Here is a 14,771-nt window from a genome sequence, read left to right on the forward strand (position 1 = left end):
CACACTCAAGAATAACTAACACCATCCACTCTTGGTCAGCGTTTCTAACCAGAAGCCAGTATTCCTGACCAAGTTGTTTTAGAGTTGAATTCACATAAAAATCCGACAGAAACTGAGAGCAACAATAAACTTAGCCACCAATGTGTTTGTAAGAAGTGAGGAGCCGAGCATCTGATTGGATATCTGATTTCTGGAGTGTTCCTGGGTAAGTGTTCTCCTTCCTGGATGCAGGGAACAAGTCCTGTTCACTGGGGTTGTTGGCAGATTATTGTGCACCCATTTTAGGGCATATGAAAAATCTTGCAAGAGTAAAAGCATGGAGCAAATGTAGAAGTGCAGTTTTCCATGTATGTATACTCAGAAGTCGAAAATCCCTCACTACAAAGTCAGTAATGGTTCCAAAAATTTCTGGATAAGTATAGTCTGTCTGAATCATGTAAAGATAAAAATTTATGCTTTGATTCATAGCTCCACTGGGTTAACAAATTATACAGGAATCTGGTCCATTTACTGCAACAGTACAGAGCAAAGCAATTGCTTCTATCAGGGGAGCCACCTGAAAATATTGGACTTTCCTTCTACAGCTTTGTGTCAAAATGCCATCTCTTTCTCTTCAAAGGCTACAGAGGGTGATTACTTGTATTCAAAGTAAATTATTTGACTATATATATATATATATATACATACATATATATATACATACACACACACACACATATATATAAATCCAAATCCAAATCCATTGCTTCTATTTTGCAGATGCTTGGAGGATGATGGAAAGATAAATGTTGCCAGAACAATACAGAGTTGGAATTTCTGCAACAAAGTTCAAACCTTCCAGTTTAACCGGAGTGATTTGTTTATTTTTAGACATTACTGCCAATGATCTCACTGTACAATATGAGCTTAACAAGATGGTAACTTGAATTATGCAAACAATTATCAAACCAGATCTTCACAGTCAACCTGGGATTGTAAAAGCTATATAATTTGTATTAGAAATGATCTACCAGAGGTTGTAAGCATCAACACTGCAATCACTGCCAAGTTATCAATGCTGGGAGAGGCATATCCAGAATCTGGAAGATTTCCAGATCATGATCTCTCATTCTTAGACATGAGGAAGTCTATGGCATTCATACATAAATATTACTGGGTAAATACCATATACAGCATGTCCAGTATTGAGGTGGTACTACACATTTCACCCTTGCCAAGCTGACAAATCTTGATACAGTAGAAAAAAAATCATAAATATATTTAGAAAGCTAAATGTCAACATACTCACATTTACTAATGCACTCTGAATCTCTAAGGGATTTGTAACTGTTGTAAGGGATGCCAGGATAGACAGACTTTATTTAGCTATCCATTCTTTGTTCCACATAGTCTAACAAGTCAGGTAAAATGGAGATGTTGTTCTATAAAAAGAAAATGAGGATATCTCAGAAGGTTGCAGAGTAACCCAAAGTCTCTCTATGAATTTATAACTGGTTATGACAGGGGTTAAAATTATCAGGAAGCAGTATCGCTATTTGATGATGTCACAGCTGCCCTCTGGGAGAGTGAGGTCACTAACAGAGTTGTTCAGGGAGATAACAGTCTGTTAAAATAAACAGAAGTGCCACATAATTGCCCACACTGCAGGAGGAGGATTAGACTGTTTGGAAGACCCCATGTCTGCCTTACGCTTACTGTCACTTTTTTTTTTTAATCCTTGGGTGGAGGTGGAGGGAACAGTGTGACTGAAATCAGTAACTGGGAAGTTTGAACAAAGAAAGAAAAAGAAAACAACACAAAGGAGCTATGCTCTTTTACATCAGTTATAAAGCTACCTATAGATTTATAAGCCAGAATGGAGGGATGTTGTGGAGCAGTGCTCTGCAGCACCATAACAACGAGCAGCAGATGGATGCTCCCTTGGGGTTCCAATCCCATCAACGCTTGTGGTCAAACCCACTCAGAGCATCTTAGGGCCACAGCCAAAGGAGCCAACTGAATCTTCACCAGTGAAAACCTTGTCACCAGGAGCAAGTACAAGCAAAGTTCTCAGTTACTACATCAGAAAAAATCAGCACCATTCCAGCTTCTGGAAGAACATAGATCTACAAGTCCCAGTGGTGGTAGGAGAATAAGGCAGAGAAAAATTCAGGTTTGCCATGGCACATATCCAGATCAGCAAGAGCAAGAACATGGGGGCTGATGCTCATCTGCATGTGATTACCATTCTTCCTCTTGAAACCCCCCTGCATACTGCACATGCAGGAGCTTGGATTTCACCAAATAATGGCTCTGAAGGGAAATCTTGAGAAATTTTGAAGCAAACAACAACTCTTGCATATTATCTTTTCTTTTTTCTTTTCTGTCTTTAATTTTTTAAGAAAATGGAAGAGATGACCAAGAGGTTGAAACTGCCTTGGAGGCCTGTTTTAAATACTCCCATTGTACAAGCAAGTCATCAGATCTCAAACCACTTTAAAACTCTCACAGTTGAAAATATGCTTTTAGTGGTTTTGTGAGCACAGAGACTTTACCATCTATTAATATTCTGCTAGCTTTGGATATTAAAAGTATCATCCAGGGCATGCTATATTTTGACACTCTATTTGGAACCTAGCAAGAGCAATAGACAGGCACTGTAGATGGTTATCCTGAGCAGTTATGATGTTTAAAGATCTCCCAGAAAGTATTGTAAAACTGTGTAAATCCCAGTAACCTGGACCAATTCCAGTTCCAGTAATACATTCTCCCAATATTCCTCCTGCAGTTTCAATTGAAAAACCATCCTGAAATGCTGTATTGCATTGCCGTGTGCTGTAAAACAACTGACATATTTTACTCCAAATTTGGCTGCTCTTTAAATAATTTGGAAGTCATTTCATAAGGAGCTCAAGGATAAAAAAAAAGGGCTACATACATATATTATCACTGACATTAATTTTGGCACCATTCAAGACCACCAGTATTTAAAATCAATTAATAGTTATTTTTCTATTATCATTGGCATTTTATTTTTGTTCTGCTAGAAAATGTCTCTCATAAAAGTTAAAAACAATCTATTTTTGGAAGCAATACAGCAACAGTAAAGGAGGTCTGATTAATTCTCATTAGACTTTTACCAACATGAGTTTTTTGGAACTATTTTCACATGTAGAAGTTCTGGATGGTTTTAAAGGCTCATCCAATAAAATAAGTTTGAGTATGAATAAGGCTAACCACAATGGACTAAATTAATGTCCCCATTGTTTGGGGTTATGGCTTCCTAAACATGATGTAGCAGCACCACTTTTGTCTATTATTAATGACTCTGAGAACCCTGGAGTTTGGATTGGCACTTCAAATTGAGCTGCTTGTTTCGTGGGAAGTTTTACCAGAACTCTCTGAGTTGTATGGAAGTATCATTAGAGTCAATTGGTAATCTACACTTTGTTGGAAATAGAATGAGAAAAGGCTTTACTAGTGCTTTAATGTTTAGCATTTCCAAAGCAAACCTCACATGTGACAAAATGCAAATGTGGTTCCCAATGTAAAAAGATAAACGTGTTAACGCTACTAACAGCACTTCATAGCAGAACTTAGGAAGAATTTTATTTTCTCTAAACATATAAACATCACCTGAATGACATAGGATATATAGATTTATTATTGCAAGGTAACAAGGAGTGTCTAGAAGCAGCTGGAAATAATTCAGTAACACAGTACAGTGAAAAGGAGTTTAAAAACCACACAGTCTCAATGATATTTTCATAGTGCTCCAAGCAATTTACTTCCACAAGTTAAATGGTTTCAAGACTATCCAGCTCAAAATTACATACACAGCATAAATGCCAGCAGTGGTAAACTGCAGAGCATCAGGCCAATGAAACAACAGCCAAGAGCCCTCGAGGAAATTACAGTGAGATTTATGAATGGCATTCTCATGGCTTTGATGGATATCACCCAAAGTCCTCTCATATCTGTCACTGTCTATCTCATATCTGTCTCACTACAGAAAATAATTTGCATTTTATGCCAATATTTCAAAACCCATTGGACTCATTCAGCCCATAAAATCTTTGTTTCTGCTCTCCACCTTGCTGGTATCCAGAACATGAACCAACTTGTGCCGGTAAATTACTATTCCATATAGATTATACAGTTGAAATTTAGACTATATGGAGTCATGTAACTTTGTGGCCCGGTTAAAGCTTTCCTCATGCTGAAAAGCACCTCCACCAAGAACAGGTTATAATTGCTGCAAAAGAGACCGTGGCTTGGGTAGAGCACATATTACTGTATATTTCAATGATGGCCATAAACATTCTTAATTGTTTTCTGTTTTGTTACTCCAGGACAAAAGCACATTTTTGTTTGCATGCATCCTCTAGATAGCTCTTATTTGGAGTAAATAGATGGGATGATACATACATACAAAACATGTATTTTCAGTTAAAGGCAGCGAGATGTGAAAAACTTGGCAAGTGTGAAGGTTGCTCAAAGTTTGTGTTCTGGAGTAGATTTGTACTAAATATACTTTACAATTGTAATGGAAGCATGGAAGTAAAAGTCAGGAGTTAAATGAGTAAAAGGCAAAAAGCAGGCAAAGAATTCTGGCATGCAATTGTTATCAGCTCCAGAAATCTTAAGTTGAACAGTATGGAGATTTTTCATGGGTCTGCACACATCTCAAGTTAAGATACATAAAAAATTAAATATTTATATGTATATGTATAGAGAAAATTTGTGCTATATGTTAAAAATAATAAATAAAATCTCCTTCTAAAATTTCAAGTGAAAGTCCCCCAGAACTTCAGGCTTTTCAGAGGATGTGGCTGGCAAAGAAACAGGGGAGGAGCAGGTACAGTCACACACAGGAAAGAAGCTACGAGATGTAGTTAATTATAAAAGAAATACGTTAAAAAATCAAAGAGGGACAAAAGAAAGTCATAAAAATATTTTAGCCTTGGAAAGGAAAAACTGCTCAGTGAAAAATGTAAAGCATTTAATTTCCGTAGTTTGCCAAATAGGAGCTCAAGACTTGATTATATCACAGTAACTTTAATGTAGGCTATAAAAATGAATGTGGAAAGTTAATGTGTATTAAGGCCGCTGAAATGAGTATCGGGTTTCTTTTATCATCATTACTCAGACTGGCTGGAATAAAACCACCTCAGGTAAGCACACTTGTATGGTAGTCATACACAAAGGGAATGTAATATCTGTCAAGAGGGACTTTCCAATCTACTCAAGAAAAGCATAAAAATAGCTATCTAAAACTTCAATGAAGATAAAAATTAGGTATCCATTTTTAATGAGAGGGGGGCTGACTTTTTATTGGAAGAATCTGTGGCATTAGCGGATACTTCCTCTCTTGAAGTCACCTGTTCTAATTTAAGCCCTGTCTTGGATGGTAAATGATACCTAAACACAGCTTATTGGCCTCATGTGTGTGAAATTCTGTGGCCTTAAACCCAGGTGAGGAGATTCCCTCTCTAAACACCAACCCAACAACTGTGGGGTCTAAGCTGGGAATGTTCTCTCACACGTCGTAAATACGACTGCAAATCATGAGGGATGCGTTGCCACAGAATAAAACCGAACTGAAATATCAGGCTTCCTTGTTGGCCGTGATGGTGGCCGCAGTGCTGTGCCATGGACCTTTCAGTAACTGGTGCTGTGATGAAGAAGGATGCGATGTATTTTGGACAGCAAGGAATAGCCACAGACACATGGTTTGAAAAATAAAAAGCTTGACAAAATCTATTAGCTTGAGGTAAAATTTCATTGAATCTTTGCTTGATTATAGGCTGCCCAATCTCCAAACATGCCTATGCACTTCTGAAACCACTTTTAGTGTTTTCAATAAGCTGCAATTATTTTTGTAGGATTTTTAAACAAGTCCTCCACGGGATTTCTGGTATTTTCCATTGCTCTCTCAGACAGTTCTGTTTTAAAATAAAACCTGGGCAGACTGTGTGACCAAGAGCCAGGTGCCTGGGCTGTGCACAGTGATGCAGGAGGGCCAGCCCTGTGGGACCTGCGGGGACAGCCTGCCATTGCTTTGGCCAAGAAATTGGCTCAGTATCAAGAGAGATGGCATGCTAAGAAAACAAAGAACCGAAATTACAAGGTGGGATTGACCTTAGCAAACACTGGTAAGTGAAGGGAACTTCCTTCCATGCTTCCACTGCCAAATGACAAAAAATACCAAAGCCAACCCCATCAAATAGAAAAAGATTAGAAAATGGTTGTGGCTTCCTCTAGCACCAAGAGCCTGCAGGTGAATGACACATCAAGAACTAAAGTCTTCCTAATCTAGGTCCCACTTGGGAGGCTTTATTTGTGTGAAGAGAAGCCTTCAGCTCATGCGGTTGCTGAGCATCGGTCATGGTGGGATGAATGCCCGTGCAGCAATAAGCAGCTTCTAAGTGAACCACCCTGGGGACACGGCAGGGTATTTCAGGCTTGGAATCCTATGGCACAGACTGGTACAGCGAATGCTCAGGGCAGCAGCTATACATTGACTGCTCTGGTACTGCAGCACTCAGAACTGACATGTCAGGGTTTGGAGCAGGACCACAATGAGGCTGGATCTGTTTGTGCCTGCTTAGTTTTAAGAAAATGGGAAACTCCATCAATATTAAACAAACTATGTGACTGCTTACTGCAGGTGCTTAACTGGGCTCCCAGAAAACAGCTCGGGCTCCAAGAAAGAACCTGTCCTCAGTGACAGGTCCTCACCCTGTCCTCAGTGAGGTTCAGCTTACAGGTCTGGCAAGAGGTTTAAACTGCTTTTGACCATATGCATGTTAAGAGGTGGGGTCTGACAGGGATCAGAGAGCAGCCAGATCTTTAGTTGTCTATTTTTGGATGTTTTCTCTAAAAAACCTGTAGTGAAAAGTTGCTTCATGAACCCAACATGTACTAATTGGGTAAAAAACTTCTTTGCAAAGGCTACTTTATAATTATAGGATTTGAGCTGTGGCATAAAAAAAAAATCAGATATATTTTTTAAAAAAGAAGCAGATTATTATATTTAGAACCAAGTCACCTCCGCTTTTTCTGTCTCCCAGGATAGACATGAAAACACCTTAGAAAATTCTTTTTTTTCCAAAAAATATGGTTTCTTTCCCGGGTGTAAGTGTGTTCAAGTGAATGTAATTACATCTTGCATTCAACAAGCCAAATATTTGATTTCGTATTAGTATGTTTTCTCTCCAGCTAGTGGTAAATGTGGCTTCGTGCACTAGATGCAGAACATTTTTAAGAGCTGAGCAAAAACGATATGTATTTATATGTTTATGCATATGTGTGCATGTGTACACATATATAAATGTAAATGATTACCACAGAAAAGAGAAAAAAGTTTCTGAATACGAAGCACATTCCCCACCTCCAATCGCTTCATCTTTGTGGAGCAAGATAAAATCCATCAACGTTTCTGATCATGATTGCATTGTAGCAACAGGAATGCCTGACACTCTTGTTGCTGGAGGAGGATTAGCCTAGCTGATGCCCTACCAATCTGAATCATACCCACTGTATTTAACAGCAAGTAAGTGAATAGATTTGATCCAGAAACAGGACACCCAAGCCAACAATTAGCAAATATAAGGGAATTAGATGACAAAGAAACTGCAAAATACTATAGAGCATGACAGTGTCTGGGGAAGTCAGGTGCAATGGTAGGACTACATTAAAGGAAAAGCATTGTATGATTCACATATCTTGCTGTCCTCGTTCAAGTGTGACATGATCTTCTGACACGTCCTTTAATGGACAGGACAGACATTGGGTTGAAAAGACCTATTCCTGTAATTGTATCTTAGTGAGAGGCAGTGGAAAAATGATGCTGAGATATCTAATCAACAAGTTTCTTGGACTTGATACTCTGATCGAGCTATAAGGCACTCATTTTTCAGTATTCTCTAGAGGTTTTATTAATATCATCATGTAAAAGTTGCATCAATGGACGATCTGATTTAAAGAATAAAACACATACATAAACGAGACACCTGTAACTTTACCAATGTAAACCACTATTTTTCTTCTCCCTGGCAGCAGATAACCATGCTCATTAGGGGTTACTATTACAGATAAGCATATGGAGCAGCCCACCAAGCACAAACGTTAAAGCATGTTTATCCTCTTGTTAAGAGATTGATGAATGATCTTTAGAGACTCAGAGACAGTTAAAAAAGAAAAGTATATATATCCCTTGAAGACACTTCTACTCTTCTTTTCCCACAGTTTTACTATAACCAGTTCATGGCTACAAATATCTTCAGAGCTGATAAATTCCTGAGTGAAATTCAAATCATGGATTGCCCTCAACATCACAGATATTTCCTGAATGGAACAAGACACAGCCTATGGAAAATCACTAATGAGAGTAAAAGGAAAGTAGCCATAACTATGTTTTGAAATCTGGATTTTAGAATAGTATTAAGCCAGGATATCTCTGGATTCACACACTGCTACCTTCAAACCACATCAGTGGATTCTATTTCCAAAACTAATATACCACATTTTGAAATTATATTGTACTTTTTTTGCTGTTTTCACAGTTCATGATTCAATAGCAGCTACAGTAATGAACAGATAATTAAATTTTCACTTTTCAGCCCTGATGCTTTGTTTATTTAACAAGCCTGATTAAGAAATAAGTAGCCCACAACTTGGTACCACTCCAGCTATTTCCAGCATCTCATTGTGTTTATTGTAACAACCCACATCCAACCCACCAGGAGTAGCAGGGAGACTCCAGAGAAATACCATCCTTCAGTTGAACAGCACCAATCAAAGAAAATGTTGGTTTGTTTGAATTAGGGAAGGAAAAGCAGAGAAAAATAAACTGCAAACCAAAGTATGTTCCTACTTATGGTACTTTCCCCTGGATTAAGCAAGGGATCCACTGGCATTTTAAATCATAAATGATAAAGACGGAAAAGCTTACACACTCTAACTTGACTTTGGCAATCAGAATATAATCATCGCAAACAACAGAAGGCACATAGTGTGGTTCTTCATCTGCTCTAAGCAGGGAAAGGAAAACTGACACCAAAAGCGTAAAACAACAAAAACAGTCCCTTTGGTGTAGAAATCACACCTAGCAGAACATGTTCCCATAATTCTCCTTTTCCCTGTTCCTTTTCCTTTGCCATATCAGGAACCATAAGGAAAAGTGCTGATGCTGCGAAGCACCTAGTTCCCTTAATCCAGAGAAATTGGGCAAAGAGAACCAAATTATGTTTTCTCATCTGTGAGGAAAAAAAAGGTCTTTCCCAAAGCTAATACTAAGCCTGATGGCTGCAGATCTGTTGGTGAAGTCCATCTGTCTGCACTATGGTTATCTGCTTCCAGAGGAACTGTTTCTGGATATCCTCCCAGGCTCAACTTAGCTCCTCTCCTATCCTATGTGTTATTCATCTTTCTCTGTGACATGATGACCCAGACAAGTCACAGAGGAAATAGCATGTTTACCTTCAGCTATCCTCAGTAGGTGCCAGTTCTGCCTAGAAGTTCTATTCCATCTTCATATAGATAAAAGTGACGCTTCAAATGCATTGCTAGCTCCCATTCACATACAAGAAAATGTTTCATACTCCTCATTGATCCATTCAGTAATATTTCCTCTTCAGTGAAGTGAGCTGAGCTACATTTCTGCACCTTAAAGGCAGAAAATACTTTCCTCTGCTCCTTCCCAACTACAGTGAATGGCTCACCATCTTCTCCTTGTATGCTTGTTTCAAACATCATTGGAAAGAAACAACTTAATCAATAATCTTTGTACTGATTTTCATGATTAGAGGAGTGTCACATCAGTGTTCAGTGTGAGGAGCACACTGCTGTGTAAATACTTCCTTGGGCTTCAGTGGGAGAAAATAGTAGGGTTCACCAAATTGTTGCAAGGGGAAAGAGTTGTAATTATTAAACCAAAATATGTAAGTCAGCTCACTTAAGTAAATAGTCTCAGGCCCAAAGTAGACAGGATTGTCAGTATGTGTCTTTATCCCATTACGGACTGTAATGAGAATGTAAGGGAAGATAAAGCAGAAAACATATCTACCAAAAAGACCTCCATAAGCCGGTAAATGTTGCTTAGTGAGGGTACAAAATGATACACAAAACCCAGTTCCTTGAGCAAACTGATAGGAAAGGAATGGCAGGCAGCTCTCTGTGTGGGGAGACGTACTTGGCTGCGGGCTGCTCAGGTCAGAGCTGTGAATGCAGGCAGTCAGGAAAAGTGGGACCTCCAGGAAAATTCAAGGAATACAGGGAAAAGGCAGAGCCCTGGAGAGGAGCCAAATAAATCTTGTTGAGGAAAAATAAATATCTCTGTTGGATGTCATTCAGAGATACTGCTATGAAGCTGGTATTTCCCAATGAAGCCCGTGAACTGAGTGACTGAAGCCTCCTGCAACGTCAGTGACTGCTTGGAGCAGAGAAAACTGAATCTGTGTTCAAGAACAACAACAAAAAAGTCTGTAAGAAAACCCCTCAGAGTTTGCTAAAAGCAAGAAAGCATCATCCACATGAGTTGTTAAGCTACTGTAACCTCAAAACACATGATTACTGGTGCAGTATAACACTTCTATTATTCCTTTTGTCTGCAGCATGTCCATAGCTGCTGACCTCACACAGAAGCATGAGCAGTGTGACAGAGGACCTTCTGTGAGGACAAGTAAGCATCAGTGGGGCCATCTGCATGTTTCTCCTCCCTCCCATGAAATCAAGGTGGATTCAACAATTCTTCTTCTCCTGTAAAGACTGTGTAGGGATCAGGAACAGTCAGTGTCCAGAAAAGGATTAGTAGAGAGCATCAAAATGTGGTTGCTGATCCTATTCACTGATCACTGAATTTTACACTGCTGAGCACCCAAACCCCCATGGAAACAAACCGAGGAGCTGTGGTTTTTCTGCTGACTTTTTCATCTATCCAAACAAGAATTTTTTTTTTTAATTTTTTTTATTTTTTTTATTTTTTCTTTTTTAAAAGTTAGCAGGATAAAATATCGGACTGCACAAAATGACTGGCTGCTATATTTAACTCAGACAAACACATAACAAATCACTATTCTGTAGAAAGAAGGCACACCTCATAGGCTGTATTTTTTTTTTCTTGAGACCTGGACGTAAGACCACAACCCTCTAAATAATCCTCCAGAAATAAACCAATGAAATGTTCACTCTGACAACAGACGCAGTATTATACCTGCAGCTGGTAAATGTTTCCACAGTTCAACCACCTTTCCTTTTCGTTTCCAGTAAAAATTTTATCCCAGGGGAAAGAGTCAGCAGCAAGGATTTTAATTACTTTTCTGCAATAGAGCAGAATTGAGTATAGCTTTTTTTTACTGCTGTATTCTACTTATCTTCCCTTTCTTGAAGAAGACTACAAAGTGGGTGCCTGATAGAGAACCGTCCCTTCTTTCTCTGATATTTCTCAACCTTTTGTAATTCATTATCCTCCTTGGGCCCTAAGACTCGGCATGCTGTGAACTGCTGAAGACCTCAGAGAATATTCTCTCTGCAGCGCTGTTGGCTCAGTCTTCCAGAGCAGACTGTGAGCTGAGCATACTGATTACAACCCCTTCCTTGCTTAAAACTAAAACTTAAGAAGCTCTGAAACTGGGAACAATCACACATTTCAAATTGAATTCTATTTTTTGCCTCTGAAAATGTTGCAAAACCAGGAGGCAGAATCCCCTCATACAAGATAGCCTTCAGAAGTTGGTTGGTTGCTTGCTTACTTTGAATTACTTTGGATAGCTCTGATTTATGCTCTCCTTTTGAGTTTTCATACATGGCTGTCCCACTCTTTGGACTTTGATATTTTCTTTATGCTCCGAGAAATTGTACCTTTTTTCAGGTAAAAGATAATACTGATGCAATTTTAGTTGATTTCAGCAGGGAGAAAAGGAAATATACTCACATGTAACTTATATATATATATTGTGTGCAAACACATTTTTGTCAGCAGGTATATTAGATATCCTTGCTGAACATGTGGTGCTGAAAGAGACAACAGAAGTAGCCCAGAAATGCCACCAAGAGCAGAAGCTGCACAAAGGACAGAAGAAATCTCGGAAAGCTTCAGAACTTCAGGTGAAATGCGTTTCAGAGCCCGAAAAGACACTTCAGAATCAGAAACTGCCCAAATGTTGTAATGGAAGCAGGGCCAGGATCATTATAAAACTGGGTCAACAGAGTATGGCCATGACCTAAGTACTTTCCTCTGGTCCAATCTGACAAGATGTGACCAGAATTAAGCACCTACTCAAGTCAAAACATGAATATGCGAATGACTTTGCTTAGAGAATGGAGAGTGGCTCAGTTAAGGTTAAAATCAAACACAGTCCCCACTGAACAATATGCGTCCATCACTGCCAGCTACTTGTACTGCTGAATAAAGCTGTCAGATGCTGAGCTGGGCTGAAAAGAAACATTCATCAGGATCCAAAGCAATGGACAAGAAGAGCACAAGTGGAAAATTCATGTTTCCTGTTTGGATAAAACCTTTCCACTTATCCCATTATTTTAAGAGGTCTGTCTGGTCTCATTTTGCTGGTAGCCATGCACAGAGCACCAAGGTTCCTACTGCAGGTTCCCTGATGGGGCAGCAATGTGCCATAAGCACCACTTATGGCACTTTGCTGGAGAAGGCCTTTGGAGATGGATTTTTAGCAGTTTATTCAGGAAGAGAAGTGGGGAACGACCATGGAAATTAAGCAGCTTGAGAGCCCCAGCTTCCTTTCAAATGACTTAGCCACACAAATTTCACTTTGCAGTATATCAATATATATACAGCATCTTTCCTTGACACAGTGGACATTGTATTTATATATAGAGAGATCCCAGAAGAAATGTCATTTCCTATTTCTCTAAAGCTAGAAGCTTAGAAATATCTTAAACATAACTTGCTCACTCATTTTTTTAATAACTTTGATTTATATTAATGCTGTTTTATAACTAGCTACCCTCTGGCCTGTACTCATAAACTAGAACTGCTCCCAAACTTTGAAATGAGACTTCAGGATAATAAAGCCTGCATTATTGCAGCCCTTTCCCATCAATATGTAATTACTACGAATCTCTTCCAGTGCAGAGACTATCACTTCAGGCCTTTGCTTGATACCCTTTTTTTCACAGTTCTTATTCTGACATGGTTTGATACAATCAACATTCAGGAAACAAAAGCCTGATGATGTCTAATAGCCATAACTAATCACAAATAATGCATGTATTTATCTGAGAAAGGGAACACACTAATTTCTTTATATTTGACACTGTTAAACCTATAAGTTTAGGCCCATTAGTTAGATATAGTAACTCCAGAAAGAAGTTTCAAAGAATGAAATATTTTGCATTAAAATACAGTGAATTATCACTTCCAGTTTCTTTGCACTTATTTCATTCTAATATGTAATTATTATCCCACAGCACTGCAGGTAGCTCACAGATTCAGTCAGTGAGATCTGCGTGCATGGCACAGTTTGGGTTGGACAGCATTTGTCAGTCAAAAACATTCCTGAGATGACGTGTCAAACCCGCAAAGAGAAATGAATGCTGACAACCTCAAAATTGGAAAATATCCTTCTCCCCATTTAATATATGGAATCCATAATAATAAAATGCAAACAGCAGGGTTAAAGTAGAGTCCTCAGGGTTTCAGTAGTCCTTAAAGAATCTATGATTCACAAAGGTATTTCAAAATCGCAGTATTTCAGGTCGAGGGCAAGCGGATGAGTGGTGCTGCACAGCTCCCTGTCCCCTGATCCCCACTCCCACAGCCAGCCCAGCACTGCAGCATGGCTGGTATCTGGACAAACCCCTGGGATTCTCCATTTCGCAATGGAAAAGATGGGATATTTAAGAAATTGAATTCCATTGGTACTTGGGCTGGAGAGCCTCAGCTTTCAGGCTTCCTGGAAGTTTTGCTCCTACTGCCTGCAGCTGACCGGACTGGATGCCTGGCATTTTGGTTCCAGAGCCTTGTGGAATCTATAAGGCACAAATGCTTCCTTTTTATTTTTTACATTAATTAGTTTATTTCGTTGTTGTTTTTGTTGTTTATTTGTTTCCTTTGTTTTTCATGACAGAGAAACAAACAAAAGATTTCCTTGATTTTAAAGAAATTCTGGAAATACAACCTCCAGTGCTGCACAGTGTCACAGCTGCTTAGAGTTTGCAATCAGTGAAGTACTAAAATTTACATTGGCTGAAGATGTGTCACACAGTGTTCAAATACATTCAAATTTATGGCATATCTGGAAGGCTGTAGCTATTAATCTGTTAAAGCTACCATTACTTCTTTGTTATACATCTTCCCATTTCCATGCTCATTGTTCTCCTACACTCCTTTGAAAAGAGATCCAGAAATGAGAGCTGTAGAAATGAGCAGTTCTTAATCCTCTCCTCTGGCCAACACCCGTTTTTGTTCATAGCATTTGCAATACTCCAGTTATAAGGAAAGGAATTACAGCATAGCCACAAACAACAAAGCAACAAGGAGAGCTGCAGAGCTTGGAGAAATGGGTTTAGCATGAGTGCAGAGGATCCAACAACCCTTTGCCATGCTCTTTTCTCCCTCCTGTGGGATGCCACAGAGGATGAGGATGGTTTTCCTGCAGACTGGCAGGTAGCTTTCTGCTGCCCTGACATCACTGGCATTTTCAATGAAATATTAATGGTCCTGCTTTTAATGGGAGTTTCAGCACAGCCTAAATTAAGTCATTGGAAGAGAGATATTGTCCCATTAAGAACAGTAAAACCTTAAGCTCCTTTCCTGA

The sequence above is a fragment of the Excalfactoria chinensis genome, chromosome 17 (assembly GCF_039878825.1).
Source record: "Excalfactoria chinensis isolate bCotChi1 chromosome 17, bCotChi1.hap2, whole genome shotgun sequence".
Taxonomy (NCBI): domain Eukaryota; kingdom Metazoa; phylum Chordata; class Aves; order Galliformes; family Phasianidae; genus Excalfactoria; species Excalfactoria chinensis.